This window comes from Salmo trutta, chromosome 26 (assembly GCF_901001165.1).
Source record: "Salmo trutta chromosome 26, fSalTru1.1, whole genome shotgun sequence".
NCBI lineage: Eukaryota > Metazoa > Chordata > Actinopteri > Salmoniformes > Salmonidae > Salmo > Salmo trutta.
Window position 1 is genome coordinate 8,019,004 of NC_042982.1, and position 24,208 is coordinate 8,043,211.

Below are 24,208 nucleotides of genomic sequence, written 5' to 3' on the forward strand. Positions count from 1 at the left end.
TCATGAGAACGGTGAGGAATCAGCCCAGAACTACACGGGAGGATCTTGTCAATGATCTCAAGGCAGCTGGGACCATAGTCACCAAGAAAACAATTGGTAACACACTATGCCATGAAGGACTGAAATCCTGCAGCGCCCGCAAGGTCCCCCTGCTCAAGAAAGCACATATACATGCCCGTCTGAAGTTTGCCAATGAACATCTGAATGATTCAGAGGACAACTGGGTGAAAGTGTTGTGGTCAGATGAGACCAAAATGGAGGACTTTGGCATCAACTCGCCGTGTTTGGAGGAGGAGGAATGCTGCCTATGACCCCAAGAACACCATCCCCACCGTCAAACATGGAGGTGGAAACATTATGCTTTGTGGGTGTTTTTCTGCTAAGGGGACAGGACAACTTCACCGCATCAAAGGGACAATGGACGGGGCGAGGTACCATCAAATCTTGGGTGAGAACATCCTTCCCTCAGCCAGGGCATTGAAAATGGGTCGTAGATGTGTATTCCAGCATGACAATGACCCAAAACACACGGCCAAGGCAACAAAGGAGTGGCTCAAGAAGAAGCACATTAAGGTCCTGGAGTGGCCTAGCCAGTCTCCAGACTTAATCCAATAGAAAATCTGTGGAGGGAGCTGAAGGTTCGAGTTGCCAAACGTCAGCCTCGAAACCTTAATGACTTGGAGAAGATCTGCAAAGAGGAGTGGGACAAAATCCCTCCTGAGATGTGTGCAAACCTGGTGGCCAACTACAAGAAACGTCTAACCTCTGTGATTGCCAACAAGGGTTTTGCCACCAAGTACAAAGTAATGTTTTGCAGAGGGGTCAAATACTTATTTCCCTCATGAAAATGCTAATCAATTTATAACATTTTTGACATGTGTTTTCTGGATTTTTTTGTTGTTATTCTGTCTCTCACTGTTCAAATAAACCTACCATTAAAATTATAGACTGATAATTTCTTTGTCAGTGGGTAAATGTACAAAATCAAAATCAACAGGGCATCAAATACTTTTTTCCCTCACTGTATGGTCGTTTTGTTAGATAAAATCCTTCTTTCTCAGTTTAATTTGGCGCCATCGATTTGAGTAATCCACTTGGTCAACATGCAGGGAAAGGAATCCAAAAAGCTACCGCTAAACTTTGTTAAAACAAGTCAAAATATGTTTAAATTTAATCCTTAGGTACCCTAAAATGTAATTAAACTATAATATTTCATACGGAAAGAAGTATGTTCTATAGAAAAGTAAAATTAGCAATTATGAGTCCTCTTTGTTGTGCGCTGACTGATTCCCAACTCTGACTCCCAGTACCAAAACTCAAAATTCTTCCTCGTTTGGGAAGAAACAAGCCTGAAAGCTTAAACAAAGACTGTTGACATCTAGTGGAAGCCATAGGAATTGCAACCTGGGAGCTGGAATTGCATAAGACCCATAGCTGTCCATTGAAAGAGCATGGGGTTTCAAAAAATAATATTTCATTTGGTTTTTCTTTGGGTTTTCTACTACCATATCAATTGTGTTATGGTCTCATACATTATTTTAACATTTCTACAAACTTCAAAGTGTTTTCTATCCAATGGTATCAATTATATGCATGTCCTGGCTTCTGGGCTTGAGTTACAGGCAGTTTACTTTGGGCACGTCAAATCAAATCAAAGTTTATTTGTCAAGTGCACCGAATACAACAGGTGTAGACCTTACATTGAAATGCTTACTTACAGGCTTTAACCAATAGTGCAAAAAAAGGTATTAGGTGAACAATAGGAAAGTAAAGAAATGAAAACAACAGTAAAAAGACAGTGAAAAATAACAGCAGAGAGGCTATATACAGTAGCGAGGCTATAAAAGTAGTGAGGCTACATACAGACACCGGTTAGTCAGGCTGATTGAGGTAGTATGTACATGTAGATATGGTTAAAGTGACTATGCATATATGATGAACAGAGAGTAGCAGTAGCGTAAAAGAGGGGTTGGCAGGTGGCGGGACACAATGCAGATAGCCCGGTTAGCCAATGTGCGGGAGCACTGGTTGGTCGGCCCAATTGAGGTAGTATGTGCATGAATGTATAGTTAAAGTGACTATGCATATATGATAAACAGAGAGTAGCAGCAGCATAAAAGAGGGGTTGGGGGGCACACAATGCAGATAGTCTGGGTAGCCATTTGATTACCTGTTCAGGAGTCTTATGGCAGGGGGGTAAAAACTGTTGAGAAGCCTTTTTGTCCTAGACTTGGCACTCCAGTACCGCTTGCCATGCGGTAGTAGAGAGAACAGTCTATGACTGGGGTGGCTGGGGTCTTTGACCATTTTTAGGGCCTTCCTCTGACACCGCCTGGTAGAGGTCCTGGATGGCAGGCAGCTTAGCCCCATTGATGTACTGGGCTGTACGCACTACCCTCTGTAGTGCCTTGCGATCGGAGGCCGAGCAATTGCTGTACCAGGCAGTGATGCAACCGGTCAGGATGCTCTCGATGTTGCAACTGAAGAACCTTTTGAAGATCTCAGGACGCATGCCAAATCTTTATAGTTTCCTGAGGGGGAATAGGCTTTGTCGTGCCCTCTTCACGACTGTCTTGGTGTGTTTGGACCATTCTAGTTTGTTGGTGATGTGGACACGAAGGAACTTGAAGCTCTCAACCTGCTCCACTACAGCCCCGTCGATTAGAATGGGGGCGTGCTAGGTCCTCCTTTTCCTGTAGTCCACAATCATCTCCTTAGTCTTGGTTACATTGAGGGATAGGTTGTTATTCTGGCACCACAAGGGTCTCTGACCTCCTCCCTAAAGGCTGTCTCGTCATTGTCGGTGATCAGGCCTACCACTGTTGTGTTGTCTGCAAACTTAATGATGGTGTTGGAGACGTGCCTGGCCATGCAGTCGTGGGTGAACAGGGAGTACAGGAGGAGACTGAGCACGCACCCCTGGGGGCTCCAATGTTGAGGATCAGCGTGGCAGATGTGTTGCTAGCTACCCTCACCACCTGGGGGCGACCCGTCAGGAAGTCCAGGATCCAGTTGCAGAGGAAGGTGTTTAGTTCCAGGATCCTTAGCTTAGTTATGAGCTTTGAGGGTACTATGGTGTTGAACGCTGAGCTGTAGTCAATGAATAGCATTCTCACATAGGTGTTCCTTTTGTCCAGGTGGGAAAGGGCAGTGTGGAGTGCAATAGAGATTGCATCATCTGTGGATCTGTTTGAGCGGTATGCAAATTGGAGTGGGATAATGGTGTTGATGTGAGCCATTACCAGCCTTTCAAAGCACTTCATGGCTACGGACGTGAGTGCTACGGGTCTGTAGTCATTTAGGCAGGCTGCCTTTGTGTTCTTGGGCACAGGGACTATGGTGGTCTGCAGTCAGACAGGAAGTGGAGAAAAATAGACCCTAGCCTGTGTCCAAAGAAGGGCCAGATGCACACAAAATTGGGTCATCTGCGTAGAGGTGGATCAAAGAATCACCCGCCGCAAGAGAGACATCATTGATATATACAGAGAAAAGAGTCAGCCCAAGAATTGAACATAGTGGCACCCCCATAGAGACTGACAGAGGTCTGGACAACAGGCCTTCCGATTTGACACACTTAACTTTTTATGAGAAGTAGTTAATAAACTAGGCGAGGCAGTCATTTGAGAAGCCAAGGCTGTTTAGTCTGCCGATTAGAATGTGGTGATTGACAGAGTCAAAAGCCTTGGCCAGGTCGATGAAGACGGCTGCACAGTACTGTCTTTTATCGATGCTGGTTATGATATCGTTTAGGACTGTGAGAGTGGCTGAGGTGCACCCATGACCAGCTCGGAAACCAGATTGCATAGCGGAGAAGGTACGGTGGGATTCGAAATGGTCGGTGATCTGTTTGTTCACTTGGCTTTCGAAGACTTTAGAAAAGGCAGGGCAGGATGGATATTGGTCTGTAACAGTTTGGGTCTAGAGTGTCTCCCCATTTGAAGAGGGGGATGACTGCGTCCACTTTCCAATCTTTAGGAATCTCAGATGATGCGAAAGAGAGGTTGAACAGACTAGTAATAGGGGTTGCAACAATGGCGGCGGATAATTTTAGGAAAATGCCAAGGGGGTAAATACTTTCGCAAGCCACTGTACTTATTTATTTTGATCCAAAGCCATGAACGAGTGAGTCACTCTGCTTCATGCAGGTGCCAGGCTATATGACTGCGCTATCAACTTGATAATATGTAACGATATTTTGAAGGTTATTTTGCTTTTAAAAAATGAAAGTGAGCAATTGTAATATGATTGAATGCAAAAATAATAATTGTAAAGGCCAAAACATTTATTTCTGTTTTTACAGGGAGAGAAACGCTGGGCTAATTGTGCGCCGCCCTATGGGACTCCCAATCAGATATGATACATAATAATAATAATAACACTTTTTGTTTTATTTCTATGTTTTGTCTTTTCTGGTGGATTAAACTGAAATTGCAACCAATCACGACCGGTTGTAATACAGCCGACCGAACTAAGAAATACATTTGATGATAGAATTCTTCCCCTACCCTCCTTCTAGGCAAGTCTATTGTCCAACTACCTGCTAATAGCCATAATGGTGCTGTGCAACGTGACTGTGTGTGTTTGAAATAGTTTTTTCCAGTAAGCAACAATTTGTTTACCTTCATTAGACAACTTTGTTCCAATATTTCTGTAATTCAGTGATATTTATTCCCATAATAATTCATTATGGATCCATAACTAAATAAACATCTGCATTTTATTAACATAAGCGTAAAGATGCTGATGAAGAATTACAGTACTGTATAGTATATGCTTTTACATTTGGATAATTAAGCATTTAAAGCATTTAAGATATAAGCAACCTGCATTTGTTTATTAGGCTACTGTGCAGTCTGACAAGTAAACATAGCCTACATTACATACTGTAGTAAAAATGGGAAAGTGCCTAATTCCTTACTTAAGGGAGAGCAGGCCATGTCCAGACTTTCTCAGTGACCTCAAGTACTCATTAACTCTGTCTTTAATGATTTTTCCAGTTGCATCCGTCATGGACAGAAACTTCTGAGACACAGTATTAATGATGAACACCCGAAGGTTCACTGGTAAGCCACATTTGCCTCAGGATCCATCCCAGTTGGTATTCTGTGCCCACTCGTGATATCTCTCTTCGGTTACACATCCTTGGAATAGCAGAACAGCATAACGGTCCGGACGGCCCTTGCTGTGCCTGGTGAGCAGTTGGTCAAGTTCTGTTGTCAGAAGAGGAATGGAAATGTCAGGGTGTACCGACGACCATGACGAACACGCCAGGTATGTTGACTCTGCCTGTTGGAGGTGGAGTTCCAGAGCTCACAGGTGTGCCTGGCATGGGTGACTCCATCTCGTTCTTCGTCCTCTTCAACGCGTCATTCTTCGCCTGACTCTCAGCCAATGCCGCCTGGCTCTGGACCAATGCATCAGGTGTCGCCCGTACCTCTGCCCTCAGATAATGTTTCTCTTTCTGTTGGTCTGCCTTCAATGATGTGATCTCGGTCTTCAAAGTTTGAATCTGATCCATGTGCATCTTCATCAGATGAGCAGAATGGTACCGCCCTGAGCCCCCATCGATTGCAGTGGCCTATAATAGAAACGGTAGATCAATTAAGAATTAAAAGCGACTCCAACACACAAATGCTGCGTACACATTTTAAGAATCTAGCAAAACTAACCGCTTTCTTGTCAACCATGCAGCCTGTTGTCCAGACCTTTGTCCGCTGATCTCCACGGATGGTTATATGCTCTGCAAAAACACATTCATGTTTTTAGTACACAATAAAAAATACAAAAATAATTTAACCTTTATTTAATTATCGATTTTATTATACAGTATGCCTACACGCGTTATTTTTTTTAAATGCACTGAAACCAAAATACCATTAGTTTTGGTGGTCCTCTCACTTCTGGCTCATTTTCAAGTCCTCTCGTGGTTACGGTCCTAACCCTCAAGTTAGTATTATAGCAATATTTTGTTAGGTTTAGGCCTATTTACATGTATATTTCTAGTGTTGCACCTAATGTTGGCTGTTTGGCTAAATGTCTTTTTTTCTTCTCCAAATGCAGACAATGACCCAAAAACATATTGCTGCCCGGGTTTGCATTGCAAATGAGGGCATAAACTGGGTCAAGACGCCAGCAGAGTAAGTAGACCTTTATGTAGTAAAGTAAAGGTTAAATAAAAATAAATAAAAGACCTACAACACCTACGGTAGACCTACAGTATACCTAAAATGTTTTTTTAATCTCTACATGTAGGACTCCTGATTTAAACTCGATCTAACTTGTTTGGCATCAACTGAAAACATTAATCCATAACTCTGCCAAGCCCACAAGCAAAGATGAACTGGTCAAGGCCATCAAGACATTTTGGCTAGAGAAATTGACGATACTACAATGCAACAAATACATTGATCAAGGTTTTACCTGTGGTTGTGGAGCTGGGTGGAAGTGCAACTAAAATGTAGTTTAAATTACGCATACTGGATGGACTGGTTACCTTATGCTACGCTCCAAAATGTATATCCATGAGTCTGGGAGAGAATGTATAGCCCTAGGCGATGCTGTTGGTTCATTGATTGTGCAGGGTGGCTTACAGTTGGTGAATTTGGATTTGATTTTGAATAGCCTACACATTACCTTTACCTTTAGCTATACAGAATACTGTATCTCACCACCATGCGTTTCCATCTCCTCCTCTCTCTCTTTTATTCATTTCTTGAGCACACAGACAGGCTTTCAACAGTTTAATGAAATATGTTTGTTGCGATGTTCCCGAACAGATTTCACTTGGTTTCCCAAATTCAGCACTGGTTAGCTGCAGGGACAAGGTTGGAGAGTCCATAGTATACAGAGTTTAGGCGAATGATCACCTGTCGGGGCAGAGGGAGCATGCTCCTCAAACAGTGGTTGATGAGTGGAATGAAATAAGTGTTCTTATATTTATTTCTCAGCTGCTCATATTAAGCACATGATCCTCCGCTATAAATCCGAAGTGGCCTACAGAACAGACCGGTGGGAAAAGCACGTGGCCTCCATTCGCTATTAGAGTACATACCTATGAAATGTATTTTACCGCTTGCCCCTGATACTGCCCATTTGATAATCGACCATTCTAAATCAAAACTAACATTACCTATTAGTAAAGCTGAGATTTTAATGAGAATAGTCTGATGGGTGAAAATATGATCTCTTGATGAGAGTACCAACTTTTTTTTGCTACTTTCTCAATCATCAATAGCCTATAGTCGCACCTTGCACCCCTTATGCGTTTTCTAAGACATTATAAAGGTTGAATCATTCACAACTAAAGTTGCCAAATAACTAAATCTAGCATAGGACCTTTTTCAAATGAGCACTTTTAAGCTCAACATAGCCACTCCTTATGCTCCTTAAGTTGAAAATATCCTTTCTATTTTATTCAGTTAAGTTCAACTATATTCTTCTTACTATACAATCATATAAAATAAAATCATGGTACAGGACTTACCATATCTTGTCAGCTAAATGAACACAGGACTAGCAATATCTTGTCAGGTGGATGAACAAGCCTACAGCCTATGGCATGGAGCAAAGCCAGATAACATAGGTCTACAGTCAGCCAACTCATATTCTGTTCTTCTGAAATACATGTTCTTCATATCATAATATATCTTTAGACCTGACTAAAATAAATTGTAGATTTATTGTGATAATGTGTATATTTGTGTATATTTAAATGTAGATGTTCCAAAGGCGTGCACATCAGCGGCTTGTATACAGGGAGGCCTGGAGATGTTAAACGTGTTTATGTTAATTACCGGTCAATTACAGTGAGACCGGCACTCTTTTGCATGACAATAACCAGCTGACAAAATTGCATGACTGACACAGCCCTAGTTATGGTCAATAATACCAAATGCTGCACTGAAATCTAACAGTACAGCTCCCACAATCTTCTTGTCAATTTATTTTAAAACCTGTTGAGGCCACGGGTTAGCAATGAACCCTGAGACGGGATTGCTAGCAAGGCTGGAAATTCAAAACATCAAAAATCTAATAATTTAAATTTCTCAAACAATCAACTATTTTTCACCATTTAAAAGATAAACATCTCCTTAATCTAACCACATTGTTCGATTTTCAAAGAGGCTTTACGGCAAAAGCATAAAGTTAGATTATGTTAGGACAGTACATAGCCACAAAAGTACAAACATCCATTTTCAATTCAAGGTCAGGCGTCACCAAAAGCAGAAACCAGCTAAAATTATGCACCAACCTTTGACAATCTCCATCAGATGACACTCCTAGGACATTATGTTATACAATACATGCATTTTTTGTTCCATCAAGTTCATATTTATATCCAAAAACCGCATTTTACAGTAGCGGTGAAATTCTGATTTTTTTCTTCTCTGAAATGCTTCCGGTGAACAACGTTACAATTTTCAAAATTACTATTCGAAAACATTGGTAAATTATAATATTGTCATTCAAATAATTATAGTTTAACATTTCGTAAATGATACTGTCTTGCCAGATTTCAAAATAACTTTACTGGGAAATCACAAGTTGCAATAAACCGGGTGCTGTGCTAAGAACAATAAGCTAGCCTAATTAGCTTAGCATCATCTTGTAACCATGTAATATCAATAATACTATTGTCAATAATCCATTACCTTTGATTATCTTCATCCATTGGCAGTTCCAGGAATTCCAGGTCCACAACAAATGTGGTTTCTTTTGACAAAGTTCATAATTGATGTCCAAATAACTCCAAGTTGTTCCATGTTGTTAGCGCTTCGGTGGCTACTAAAAAGTAGCGCAGGGGGGTGTGTGAAGTCACGGCGAAAAGTTAAAAAAGTTACAAAAATAATCTATTTATGTTTGTTCAAACATGTCAAACGTTGTTTAGCATCAATATTTAGAGCCATTTTTAACGTGAAACATCAGTAATGTTTCAACCCGACCTCACCTGTGTCTAGAAAAACGTTTTTAAAAAATGTCTCGTGTCTCATGATTGCGCAGGTGCAGGCCATAATGGAAGTGACGACATCCCACGGACGTCAACTTCAATGCATTCTAATTTGCTCCCTGTTAATCATAGAAGCTTCACACAACTTTATAAAGATCGCTGACATCTAGTGGAAGCCGTAGGAGTTGCGAACTGAATCCTTTCTCACTATGGTATCTAATAAACAATGACACTAAATAGTACCGCCACAAAATTCTCATTTTTTTAAATCTATTTTTCTCAGGTTTTTGCCTGCAATATGAGTTTTGTTATACTTACAGACACCATTCAAACTGTTTTAGAAAATTCAGAGTGTTTTCTATCCGAATGTGTTAATAATATGCATATCCTAGCTTCTGAGTTGGTGTAGGAGGCAGTTAAAAATGGGCACATATTTTTTTCAAAATTCTCAATACTGCCCCCGTGGCCCGTAGAGGTTATTAACCAATCAGCAGTACATGTTGAGTGCCCTTCTCTATAAGCATTCTGAAAGTGTTGTCAATTTGTTTACAGAGTAATAGAATTGTATTTGGTCAAACACCAGCAGCAACTTTCCATCTAAGTTGTCAGTGCCAGGAGGTTTGTCATTAATTGAGCATAACAATAATTCAAACTTGCAATACCTTTCATTATTTGTTTTTTTATGCGTGAATATGATGACTCACTGTTCGTTGTTGGCATTTCCTGCCTAAGTTTGCCCACTTTGCCAATGAAGTAGTCATTAAACTAATTGGAAACATCAAATGGTTTTGTGATGAATAAGCCATCTGATTCAATGAAAGACAGAGTTGAATTTGCCTTTCTGTACTCAAAAGTTTTTTTTCTTAATTCTTTGTCATTGATTTTGGCTTCATACTACAGTTTCTTGTTGTTGTTGTTGAATCTAGTCACATAATTAATTCATTCACAGTAAGTCAGCCAGTCAGATGTGCTGCAGACTTAGTAGCCATCTCTTTCAACCATGCATTTTTTTCAATTCCTCATGAATCCATGGAGCCTTAACAGGTGCATGTTTATCAATTATTGGAAGAAGCAATTTCAGTGTAGCATCTGGATGCACCTTATTAATCGCATCAGACCCCAAAAAATGGATCCACATAAGAGTCACAGCAAAATCTTTTGTATGATCTCTTATACACAATTTTAGGTCCAGTTTTGAAACTTTGGCTTCCCTAGATATAGCCACTATGTTGTAATCATTGCATCCAATGGGTACGGTTACAGCTTTAGAACAAAGTTAAACAGTATTAGTCAAATTGTGATCAATACATGTGGATGATCTTGTTCCTGTAGTGTTTGTGAACACCCTGGTAGGTTGATTAATAACCTGAACCAGATTACAGGCAATAGTTAGTGAGAAGCTTCCTCTTGAGCAGACAGCTTGATGAAAACCAGTCAATTTTCAGGTCCCCAAGAAAGTAGATATCTGTTTACATCACGTACACTATCAAGCATTTTACAGACAATCTTTTGATACTGACTGTTAGCACTTGGTGGCCTACAGCAACACCCCAAAAGAAATACTGGCGAACAGCTTCAGGATTTGAAGTGCCCCAGGGTCACAAAGTGCTGCCTGTCCGACAGGTTGTATCATTATTCTTGAGATGGTAATTTGAAAGGTATATGTTTCATAAAAATGTATATCATACAGGCACTGCAGACGAATCATACTGTAGGTCCAGATTATCATACTGTTTCTATCAGTGGAAATTCATCATCACCCTCCCTGAACAATGCTGTTATTCTATGCCTTTTCCCATGGCCATGGATGACAAATGGACTTGTTACCTCATTTTTATACCCCATTGACATATGAAGCAATTGAAGGCGACAACACAGTTCCTAAAATGTAGAATTTTAATGCAGATTATATTTTATGGTTTGTTTTATGTAAGAATCTTTAGGGGTGCCAATAACTTATCTTTGAGGGAAAAAATGAATATTTGTAAAAATATCTATTTTTCTCTGAGAATTTGTATTAGCATAAAATAAAAGTATGTCAGTGTTTTCTTTAGCATACAATAATGATGTAGCTCAGTATTTGTATTGTTTGTATTTTAAATGTTTTGCTCCTTTATCAAGGGTGTCAAATTGGAGGTGACTGAATGTAAAAAAACATGAATCAAATCAAAGTGAACAATAGGTAGGTAAAGAAATAAAACAACAGTAAAAAGACAGGCTATATACAGTAGCGAGGCTATAAAAGTAGCGAGGCTACAAACAGACACCGGTTAGTCAGGCTGATTGAGGTAGTATGTACATGTAAATATGGTTAAAGTGACTATGCATATATGATAAACAGAGAGTAGCAGTAGCGTAAAAGAGGGGTTGGCGGGTGGTGGGTGGCGGGACACAATGCAGATAGCCCGGTTAGCCAATGTGCGGGAGCACTGGTTGTTCAGCCCAATTGAGGTACAGTTGTATGAAAAAGTTTGGGCACCCCTGACAATTTCCATTTATAAATAATTGGGTGTTTGGATCAGCAATTTCATTTTGATATATCAAATAACTGATGGACAATGTAATATTTCAGTAGTGAAATTAGGTTTATTGGATTAACAGAAAATGTGCAATATGCATCAAAACAAAATTACAGGTGCATAAATTTGGGCACCCCAATAGAAAAATCACATCAATATTTAGTAGAGCCTCCTTTTGCTAAAATAACAGCCTCTAGACGCTTCCTATAGCCTCTAATGAGTGTCTGGATGAAGGTATTTTGGACCATTCCTCCTTACAAAACATCTCCAGTTCAGTTAGGTTTGATGGTTGCCGAGCATGGACAGCCCGCTTCAAATCATCCCACAGATTCTCAATGATATTCAGGTCTGGGGACTGGGATGGCCATTCCAGAACATTATACTTATTTCTCTGCATAAATGCCCGGGTAGATTTTGAGCAGTGTTTTGGGTCGTTGTCTTGTTGAAATATCCAGCCCCGGCGTAAATTCAACTTTGTGACTGATTCTTCAACATTATTCCCAAGAATCTGCTGATATTGAGTGGAATCCATGCGACCCTCAACTTTAACAAGATTCCCACTACCGGCACTGGCCACACAGCCCCACAGCATGATGGAACCCCCACCAAATTTTACTGTGGGTAGCAAGTGTTTTTCTTGGAAAGCTGTGTTCTTTTGCCACCATGCATAACGTCCCTTGTTATGACCAAATAACTCAATCTTTGTTTCATCAGTCAACAGCACCTTATTCCAAAATGAAGCTGGCTTGTCCAAATGTGCGTTTGCATACCTCAAGCTACTCTGTTTGTGGCGTGTGTGCAGAAAAGGCTTCTTCAGCATCACTCTCCCATACAGCTTCTCCTTGTGCAAAGTGCGCTGAATTGTTGAACGATGCACAGTGACACCATCTGCAGCAAGATGATGTTGTAGGTCTTTGGAGGTGGTCTGTGGGCTGTTTTTGACCGTTCTCACCATCCTTCGCCTTTGCCTCTCCGATATTTTACTTGGCCTGCCACTTCTGGCATTAACAAGAACTGTGCCTGTGGTCTTCCATTTCCTCACTATGTTCCTCAGTGGACACTGACAGCTTACATCTCTGCGATAGCTTTTTGTAGCCTTCCTCTAAACCATAATGTTGAACAATCTTTGTTTTCAGGTCATTTGAGAGTTGTTTTGAGGCCCCCATGTTGCCACTCTTCAGAGGAGAGTCAAAGAGAACAACAACTTGCAATTGGCCACCTTAAATACCTTTTCTCATGATTGGATGCACTTGTCTATGAAGTTCAAGGCTTAATGAGCTCACCAAACCAATTGTGTGTTCCAATTAATCAGTGCTAAGTAGTTACAGGTATTCAAATCAACAGAATGACAAGGGTGCCCAAAGTTTTGCAGAGTGTCACGTCCTGACCAGCAGATGGAGCTGTTGTAGTAGTTTGGGGGTCAGGACGTGGCAGTCTTGTGTGTGTGTTTGAATGTTCTCTGTGTCTTGTGACTCCTGATCAGGAACAGCTGGGGATCGTTGTTCCTGATTGGGATTCATATATGCAGGAGTATGTTTGTCACTGGGGGTTGTGGGTGGTTGTTTTTGCACTGCGTTTATAGCCTGTAAAACTGTTACTGTTGTCACCGTTATTGTTTTTTCAAGTGGATGCTTTACTCTTTTTTTGGTAATAAAAAACCATGAGTATTCACATACCTGCTGCGCCTTGGTCCATTTATGAAGACAACCGTTACAGAACCACCCACCAAAGGACCAAGCAGCAGAAGAGGAGGAAGCCACAGGAGAGAAAAAAGGACGAATGGACTTGGGAACAGATCCTGGACGGAGAGGGACCATGGACTCAGGCTGGGGATTATCGCCTCCCGCAGTGGGAGATTGAAGCGGCGAGAGCGGAGAGGCGCTATTACGAAGAGAGAGAGCGCAACAAACCGGAGAGGCACCCCCAAGACATTTTTTTGGGGGGGGCACACGGGTAGCTTGGCCAGGCTAGGGAAGAGCCTTAAGCCAGCTACCCGTGACTACAGGGTGGTGCATATGAGGTGGAGGGCGCCATGTTACGCTGTGGTACGCACCATCTCGCCTATACGGACGCACAGCCCAGTTCGCCCAGTACCAGCGCCCCGCAGGTGCCAGGGCAAGGTGAGCATCGAGCCGGAAGGGGTGAAGCCAACCCTGCACTCAAGACCGCCAGTGCGCCCTTTCGGTCCGGTGTTTCCCGCTAGACACACTAGCATGGAGGTGTGTGTCTCCATCCCCTGCTGATTTTGTACGTTTGCCCACTTACAAAGAAATGATCAGTCTATAATTTTAATGGTAGGTTTATTTGAACAGTGAGAGACAGAATAACAACAAAACAATCCAGAAAAACGCATGTCAAAAATATTATAACATGATTTGCATTTTAATGAGGGAAGTAAGTGTTTGACCCCTCTGCAAAACATGACTTAGTACTTGGTGGCAAAACCCTTGTTGGCAATCACAGAGGTCAGACGTTTCTTGTAGTTGGCCACCAGGTTTGCACACATTTCAGGAGGGATTTTGTCCCACTCCTCTTTGCAGATCTTCTCCAAGTCATTAAGGTTTCGAGGCTGACGTTTGGAAACTCAAACCTTCAGCTCCCTCCACAGATTTTCTATGGGATTAAGGTCTGGAGACTGGCTAGGCCACTCCAGGACCTTAATGTGCTTCTTCTTGAGCCACTCCTTTGTTGCCTTGGCCGTGTGTTTTGGGTCATTGTCATGCTGGAATACCCATCCACGAACCATTTTCAATGCCCTGGCTGAGGGAAGGATGTTCTCACCCAAGATTTGACGGTACATGGCCCCGTCCATCATCCCTTTGATGCGGTGAAGTTGTCCTGTCCCCTTAGCAGAAAAACACCCCAAAGCATAATGTTTCCACCTCCATGTTTGACAGTGGAGATGGTGGTCTTGGGGTCATAGGCAGCATTCCTCCTCCTCCAAACATGGCGAGTTGAGTTGACGCCAAAGAGCTCCATTTTGGTCTCATCTGACCACAACACTTTCACCAGTTGTCCTCTGAATCATTCAGATGTTCATTGGCAAACTTCAGACGGGCATGTATATGTATTCTTGAGCAGTTCTTGACAGTTCTTTTGTGTTTCTTCCATTTGCGAATAATCCACCAAATGTTGTCACCTTCTCACCAAGCTGCTTGGTAATGGTCTTGTAGCCCATTCCAGCCTTGTGTAGGTCTACAATCTTGTCCCTGACATCCTTGGAGAGCTCTGGTCTTGGCCATGGTGGAGAGTTTGGAATCTGATTGATTGATTGCTTCTGTGGACAGGAGTCTTTTTTACAGGTAACAAGCTGAGGTTAGGAGCACTCCCTTTAAGAGTGTGCTCCTAATCTCAGCTCGTTACCTGTATAAAAGACACCTGGGAGCCAGAAATCATTCTGATTGAGAGGGGGTCAAATACTTATTTCCCTCATTAAAATGCAAATCAATTTATAACATTTTTGACATGCGTTTTTCTGGATATTTTTGTTGTCATTCTGTCTCTCACTGTTCAAATAAACCTACCATTAAAATTATAGAATGATCCTTTCTTTATCAGTGGGCGAACGTACAAAATCAGCAGGGGATCAAATACTATTTTCCCCCACTGTATGATAAACAGAGAGTAGCAGCAGCGTAAAAAGATGCCATGCGGTAGTAGAGACTGGGGTGGCTGGGGTCTTTCCATGACATAGGCTGACCAGGTGAATCCAGATGAAAACTATGGTCCCTTATTGATGTCATCTCCTAAATCCACTTCAATCAGTGTAGATGAATGGGGGGAGACAAGTTTAAAAATACATTTGAGACATGGATTGTGTATGTTTTCCATTCAGAGGGTGAATGGGCAAGACAAACTACACTGCTCAAAAAAATAAAGGGAACACTTAAACAACACAATGTAACTCCAAGTCAATCACACTTCTGTGAAATAAAACTGTCCACTTAGGAAGCAACACTGATTGACAATAAATTTCACATGCTGTTGTGCAAATGGAATAGACAACAGGTGGAAATTATAGGCAATTAGCAAGACACCCCCAATAAAGGAGGGGTTCTGCAGGTGGGGACCACAGACCACTTCTCAGTTCCTATGCTTCTTGGCTGATGTTTTGGTCACTTTTGAATGCTGGCGGTGCTTTCACTCTAGTGGTAGCATGAGACGGAGTCTACAACCCACACAAGTGGCTCAGGTAGTGCAGCTCATCCAGGATGGCACATCAATGCGAGCTATGGCAAGAAGGTTTGCTGTGTCTGTCAGCATAGTGTCCAGAGCATGGAGGCGCTACCAGGAGACAGGCCAGTACATCAGGAGACGTGGAAGAGGCCGTAGGAGGGCAACAACCCAGCAGCAGGACCGCTACCTCTGCCTTTGTGCAAGGAGGAGCAGGAGAGGCACTGCCAGAGCCCTGCAAAATGACCTCCAGCAGGCCCACAAATGTGCATGTGTCTGCTCAAACGGTCAGAAACAGACTCCATGAGGGTGGTATGAGGGCCCGACGTCCACAGGTGGGGGTTGTGCTTACAGCCCAACACCGTGCAGGACGTTTGGCATTTGCCAGAGAACACCAAGATAGGCAAATTCGCCACTGGCGCCCTGTGCTCTTCACAGATGAAAGCAGGTTCACACTGAGCACGTGACAGACGTGACAGAGTCTGGAGACGCCGTGGAGAACGTTCTGCTGCCTGCAACATCTTCCAGCATGACCGGTTTGGCGGTGGGTCAGTCATGGTGTAGGGTGGCATTTCTTTGGGGGGGCCACACAGCCCTCCATGTGCTCGCCAGAGGTAGCCTGACTGCCATTAGGTACCGAGATGAGATCCTCAGACCCCTTGTGAGACCATATGCTGGTGCGGTTGGCCCTGGGTTCCTCCTAATGCAAGACAATGCTAGACCTCATGTGGCTGGAGTGTGTCAGCAGTTCCTGCAAGAGGAAGGCATTGATGCTATGGACTGGCCCGCCCGTTCCCCAGACCTGAATCCAATTGAGCACATCTGGGACATCATGTCTCGCTCCCTACACCAACGCTACGTTGCACCACAGACTGTCCAGGAGTGTGCGGATGCTTTAGTCCAGGTCTGGGAGGAGATCCCTCAGGAGACCATCCGCCACCTCATCAGGAGCATGCCCAGGCGTTGTAGGGAGGTCATACAGGCACGTGGAGGCCACACACACTACTGAGCCTCATTTTGACTTGTTTTAAGGACATTACATCAAAGTTGGATCAGCCTGTAGTGTGGTTTTCCACTTTAATTTTGAGTGTGACTCCAAATCCAGACCTCCATGGGTTGATAAATTGGATTTCCATTGATTATTTTTGTGTGATCTTGTTGTCAGCACATTCAACTATGTAAAGAAAAAAGTATTTAATAAGATTGTTTCTTTCATTCAGATCTAGGATGTGTTGTTTAACCTCTCTGGGCTATGTGGGACGATTTCGTCCCACCTACGTAACAGCCACTTCAATCCAGTGGCGCGATTTTTGAATCGTTAGAAATGCTATAACTTCAATTTCTCAAACATATGACTATTTCACAGCTATTTAAAGACAAGAATCTCGTTAATCTAACCCCACTGTCCGATTTCAAAAAGGCTTTACAACAAAAGCAAAACATTAGATTATGTCAGCAGAGTACCCAGCCAGAAATAATCACACAGCCATTTTTCAAGCTAGCATATCATGTCACATAAACCCAAACCATATCTAAATGCAGCACTAACCTTTGATGATCTTCATCAGATGACACACCTAGGACATTGTGTTATACAATACATGCATGTCTGTTCAATCAAGTTCATATTTATATCAAAAACCAGCTTTTTACATTAGCATGTGACGTTCAGAACTAGCATTCCCACCGAACACTTCCGGTGATTTTACTAAATTACTCACGATAAACGTTCACAAAAAGCATAACAATTATTTTAAGAATTATAGATACATTACCCCTCTATGCACTCGATATGTCCGATTTTAAAATAGCTTTTCGGATGAAGCACATTTTGCAATAATCTAAGTACATAGCCCGGCATTACAGGGCTAGCTATTTAGATACCCACCCAGTTCAGCCTCCACCAAAATCACATTTCCTATAAGAAAAATGTTCTTACCTTGCTTGTTCTTCATCAGAATACACTGCCAGGACTTCTACTTCAATAACAAATGTTGGTTTGGTCCCAAATAATCCATCGTTATGTTCCAACAGCGACGTTTTGTTCGTGAGTTCTAGAATGCTTCTTCGCGGTGTCGCGCATGGCGCATTGGCGTGTCAAAAATGTCTAAATATTCCATTACCGTACTTCGAAGCATGTCAACCGCTGTTTAAAACCAATTTTTATGCCATTTATGTCGTAGAGAAGTGTTAATATTCCGACCGGGAGTATGCATTGAGCCTAAACAGCCGAATAAAATTTCTCCTCAGAAGCGACTCATGCACGCGCATCATTGAAAGGTCCTCCGAGCATCCACTTACAAAAGGCGATAATATATTTCAACCTGAGGTTCCCTCGTAAACCTTCAGTTATTTCGCGGGCTCTGAGAGCCTATTGGAGCCCTGGGAATTGTCACGTTACAGCTAAGATCCTTACTTTTCAATAAAAAGAGGTAAGACGCACGACTCCTTGTCAGACAGGGTACTTCCTGCTTGAAGCCTTGTCAGGTTTTTGCCTGCCATAGGAGTTCTGTTATACTCACAGACACCATTCAAACAGTTTTAGAAAATTCAGAGTGTTTTCTATCCAAACCTGAACAATAATATGCATATTCTAGCTTCTGAGTTGGTGTAGGAGGCAGTTAAAAATGGGAACATATTTTTTCCAAAATTCTCAATACTGCCCCCTATACCAAACAGGTTAAGTGTTCCCTTTATTTTTTTGAGCAGTATATTTAAGTGCCTTTGAACAGGGTATGGTAGTAGAAACCAGGCGCACAGGTTTGACAGTGTGAAGAACTGCAATGCTGCAGGGTTTTTCACACTCAACCATTTCCCTTGTATTTCAAGATTGGCCCTCCACCCAAAGGACATCCAGCCAACTTGACACAACTGTGGGAAACTTTGAAGTCCACATTGGCAACATGTGGAATGCTTTTGACACCTTGTAGAGTTCATGCCCCGGCGAACTGAGGCTGTTTTGAGGGCAAACAGGGGTGCAACTCAATATTAGGAAGGTGTCACTAATGTGTTGTACACTTAGTGTATGTTGATTAGCAATTTATCTTGAATGTTAAATCCACCATATTAAAGCCAATAGGTTCAGTTCAAATTTATGGACCATAATGGTCTAGGTGTATATTACATTCTCTCATTGTCTTATTGATTTAATATGTATCATGACCACAACATTTATCTTGGAAAGCAGAGCTGGATAGGGTAGTTCCCATAAAGAAAAGTTGGTCTAAGACTATTTTCAGCTTGTTTGCAGAAGGGGGACAGATAGAGTAGTAGGATTGCTAAAAGCGCGACCAAGGTTAACCTCATTCAACTTTCCTTATTGGGCTGGCATGTTAAGAATGGATGCTGGTATATTACTCCAGTGCTAGCTTCCCTACACTGGCTTCCTGTTAAGGCAAGGGCTGATTTCAAGGTTTTACTGCTAACCTACAAAGCATTACATGGGCTTGCTCCTACCTATCTTTCCGATTTGGTCCTGCCGTACATACCTACACGTACGCTACGGTCACAAGACGCAGGCCTCCTAATTGTCCCTAGAATTTCTAAGCAAACGGCTGGAGGTAGGGCTTTCTCCTATAGAGCTCCATTTTTATGGAATGGTCTGCCTACCCATGTGAGAGACGCAGACTCAGTCTCAACCTTTAAGTCTTTACTGAAGACTTATCTCTTCAGTAGGTCCTATGATTAAGTATAGTCTGGCCCAGGAGTGTGAAGGTGAACGGAAAGGCTGGAGCAACGAACCGCCCTTGCTGTCTCTGCCTTGTCGGTTCCCCTCTTCCCACTGGGATTCTCTGCCTCTAACCCTTTTACAGGGGCTGAGTCACTGACTTACTGGTGTTCTTCCGTGCCGTCCATGGGAGGGGTGCGTCACTTGAGTAGGTTGAGCCACTGACGTGGTCTTCCGGTCTGGGTTGGCGCCCCCCCCCTTGGGTTGTGCCGTGGCGGACATCTTTGTGGGCTATACTCGGCCTTGTCTTCGGACGGTAAGTTGGTGGTTGTAGATATCCCTCTAGTGGTGTGGGGGCTGTGCTTTGGCAAAGTGGGTGGGGTTATATCCTGCCTGTTTGGCCCTGTCCGGGGGTATCATCGGATGGGGCCACAGTGTCTTCTGATCCCTCCTGTCTCAGCCTCCAGTATTTATGCTGCAGTAGTTTATGTGTCGGGGGGCTAGGGTCAGTCTGTTACATCTGGAGTATTCTCTTGTCTTATCCAGTGTCCTGTGTGAATGTAAATATGCTCTCTCTAATTCTCTCTTTCTTTCTTTCTTTCTTTCTTTCTCTCGGAGGACCTGAGCCCTAGGACTACCTGGCATGATGACTCCTTGCTGTCCCCAGTCCACCTGGCCATGCTGCTGCTCCAGTTTCAACTGTTCTGCCTGCGGCTACGGAACCCAGACCTGTTCACCGGACGTGCTTGTTGCACCCTCGACAATTACTATGATTATTATTATTTGACCATGCTGGTCATTTATGAACATTTTAACATCTTGACCATGTTCTGTTATAATATCCACCCGGCACAGCCAGAAGAGGACTGGCCACCCCTCATAGCCTGGTTCCTCTCTAGGTTTCTTCCTAGGTTTTTGGCCTTTCTCAGGAGTTTTTCCTAGGGAGTTTTTCCCAGCCACCGTGCTTCTTTCACATGCATTGCTTGCTGTTTGGGGTTTTAGGCAGGGTTTCTGTACAGCACTTTGAGATTTCAGCTGATGTACGAAGGGCTATATAAATAAATTTGATTTGATTTGGTACTACAATTGAAGTTCACACTCCCACTGACCATGTCTTTTTAAGACACTTATCATAGGAGGTCAGGTGGCACTTCCATAATGAGTAAACTAGACAGCCAACTGAGACCAACCATTCCCCACTGTATGTAATAAACTCTGTTCCAAACAGCTGCTGGACCCTTCAGTCCCCAGACACTAAGATGAGGATAACAGTTACTGACACAGAGCTGCTCATGTCGACCACACCAGAGGTGCGTTCAACAAGGGAAATAGTTTGCGATTGCTGGCTAACGTTTGCTAATATATTCCATTTGTTTTGTGTTAGCCGCGACTGCTCACCAATGTTAGCTAACAGTGTGAGAAGGTAGTGTGTGGCGAACATAAGTGTCTATTTTGGGTCTAAATCACCTCTAAAAGAGCGGCCATGTAGACTTTCTACTATATGTAGTAGGAATAGCTAAGTAATTTTCAGTTTAAATATTGACACTAAAAAGACAGTAATTCATAGAAAAAGTAGCTGTTTGATGTTTCATTAACATTTTGGAACATTCATTAAAATCGTTCAACGGAAATTGTTACTCTGGCAACATGTCGCAACATGTCGCCACAAACAGAAGCCTTGTTGAACTCACCTCAGGTACCACACCATGGTGAAAACTTAAAGAGATTTTGGGGTTGTGGGTTAAAATCTCCCCCTAGGTCAGAAAAACATAATGAGGGACATGTCAATCTGCTGATTTTATGGAAGTTTCTATGTGGTCTATATTAAAGAGGACCTTATTTATATGACAGGCTTTTAAATTCAATATTGGTGCACAATTTTTAATATCAATGAGACACAAAATTTACTTTGTATGTGGAATGACCCGCTAATTCTCCTGAAACAATGGTCATACAGTCTAATTCAAGATGGCACCTGTGGGTTGGGCACGCCTCCAACCATTATTATTAAAATATAGTGTGTTAAAATGGCATTGACTAAGACTAACAAATTAATACATTACTAATAAAATGTATTTTACGGGTAATGTTTCATTTCATTTTCACTTCATGCTTTCATGGTTGCACGTTGCAATGTAACTCTACAAAGTCTTAAATCAAGTTCAAACTGTGCAATTTTTACACTTAGAGATTATCAAAACCTCCTCTGAAATAACCCAACTCAAACACATCTAACACGCTGTCAACAGTGTCATATTTTGCATGCGATAGTAGAGTGCCAATTTAATTGTCACAATAATCCATAATAGAGTTGTATTTGTTATGTTCACTATGTAGCCCTTGTGAATTATTGTTGTGTGTTCCTTTTGACTCACCTTATGCTGTATGTCCTACGGGAGCCACCGTCCCTTTCTGCTCTAAACAGTTGTTAAGTTAGCTCACAAATGTGAGGACAGTTGTAGCTTATACACCCGAGCAGTTTATAAAGAATTTAGCTAGGATTTCCTAGATTTTGCCAGCCGTATCCTGAGGGCGTCACAGTTGAACACACAGTTGAACAGGTTAAATAGTATCCACTACTTCTTGACCATCAGCAACAAGTGCACAAGCCCTGCACTTTTAAAATGTCTGTGTTCCTATTGGAATTTACCCGTTAAAAGCGAGCCATTAGGTAAATGATCAGATTTTGACAATGTCCCCCCACAAAAAATGAAAAACAACAACTAAAACACATAAATGTACGTTTTTGGGGCCAGATGCGTCTCGGCCTCTGTAATAGTCAGATTGTTTAAATCCCACAGGTCTAACCTTTCTAACATTACTAAGCATATGTTTGTAGGATTGTTTGTTTTGAAATGTGCTTTATGTGGGTAGTATACAATATTATGCATTGTTTTGAAAATTCCACCAGAGGGCGTCACAGTTGAACAGGTTAAATAGTATCCACTACTTCTTGACCATCAGCAACAACCACAAGGACGTGACAGCGTTTACAGAGGGAACAAAGGTAGGCTAAATCAAATTATGTAATAGAATGGTATGAATGTAGGAAAGAGAACAAACACTACATTGGCAGTTAAATATGTGACCGATCGGCTCAAATCGGTCTCATGTAACACAATTTGAAATTGCGTTTTTTACATTGGATAAAAGTAGAGACTCAGATCTACAGTTGAGGAACAATGGCAAAGTAATTTTGCTTTGAAAGTTGAGAAACTTGTAAAATCCCTTTTGAGAAAATGGCCTTTGAATGTTTTGGTACTACTATTGGAGAGCCCTACTTTGTCTACACCCATTCAGTATCGTTCACAAACTCTTAATCTTTAGCCCCACCCATCTCTTTAAGGGTTGAGCCAAATGTACTAACAGCAGTCAAGCACCCAAGCTAACTTGCTAGCTTCTTCAGAGTGTTTCGCGTTCAGAGCACACACCGGACCGATTATTAGGGTTGATCCGAACGTTCTGATCTCACAGCGGCTGTCAAGCACCCGAGCTAAATGGCTAACATTGGCTAGCTTGCTAGCTACTTCCATGCACATAATGGGAGAACACCCCACTCTGACCATTTTACTCACGCTAGCAGAGCTGGTTAGGCTGTTTTCATGTTATCCAGAGTGTTGGTGACGGTAACTGTGCTGCTGGCAACAATTTAATTGCGCTTTTTTGCAGACGTTTACTGACACCGGCCATATTCAACGGGTGTTGAGGGTTCGTACATTCATAATTTATTCTGCACACTCAGACGAGGGTGCTCTGAAATTGGAGTAGATGGCCAGACTGAATTTATGAACACACCCAAAATGGTTTCTTGCATAGTGGAGTATTTTGTTAGACATGTAGCTAGCTAGCTAGCTCTGCACGTAGCTAACCAACCAGGTTAGCTCAGCCAATCATGGCTAGTGAGAAGGTTGCTCACTTTTTCTGTGGCTAAACCAACTAGGCTCATAATTTAACAATTGTATTTGTATTTACAGATGGCATACACATTTATTATTAAGGCACTTGAAAGTTCACATGTTCGAGAAGGCATTTCTGACCAAAAAAAAGTTCAAACGGCTCTCCTGTGAAGTAGTGACCCTAGACATACGCCTAGTTTCCTGAAACGGGTCACATCTGCATGGTTCACTTATGTTTAAGTTCAAGGCCAGAATACGCATAGAGTGAAAAGTGCATAAACAGGGAATAACGTTCCATTTATGTGCACCTAACTCTGGAATAAAGTCCCCCATAGTGCTTTCATCACTATGCATGTTGTTCTACCCAAATCAATGAGCAATAATTAAACCAAACACCACTTGCTGCTTGTGTGTGTGTGCAACAAGATAACATGGTCTGATAAAAAATTAACAATGTTTCCTGATATTTCTCATATCTCTCAGATATACAGTGCTGTGAAAAAGTATTTGCCCCCTTCCTGATTTCTTATTTTTTTGCACATTTGTCACGCTTAAATGTTTCAGATCATCAGACAAACTTTAATATTACACAAAGATAACCCAAGTAAACACAAAATGCAGTTTTTAAGTGATCATTTTATTTATTAAGGGAAAAAACCTATCCGAACCTTCATGACCCTATGTGACAAAGTAATTGACCTCCCTTGTTAAATCATGAATTTACTGTGGTTAATCACATTTTTTGGAAAGCTGAGTCCAATTTCACTAGCCACACCCAGGCCTGATTACTTCCAGACCTGTTGAATCAAGGAATCTCTTAAATAGAACCTGTCTGACCAAGTGAGGTAGGCCAAAAGATCTCAAAAAGCAAGACATCATGCCGCGATCCAAAGAAATTCAGAAACAGACGAGAAACAAAGTAATTGACATTTATTAGTCTGGAAATGGTTACAAAGACATTTCTAAAGCTTTGGGACTCCAGCGAACCATGGTGAGAGCCATTATC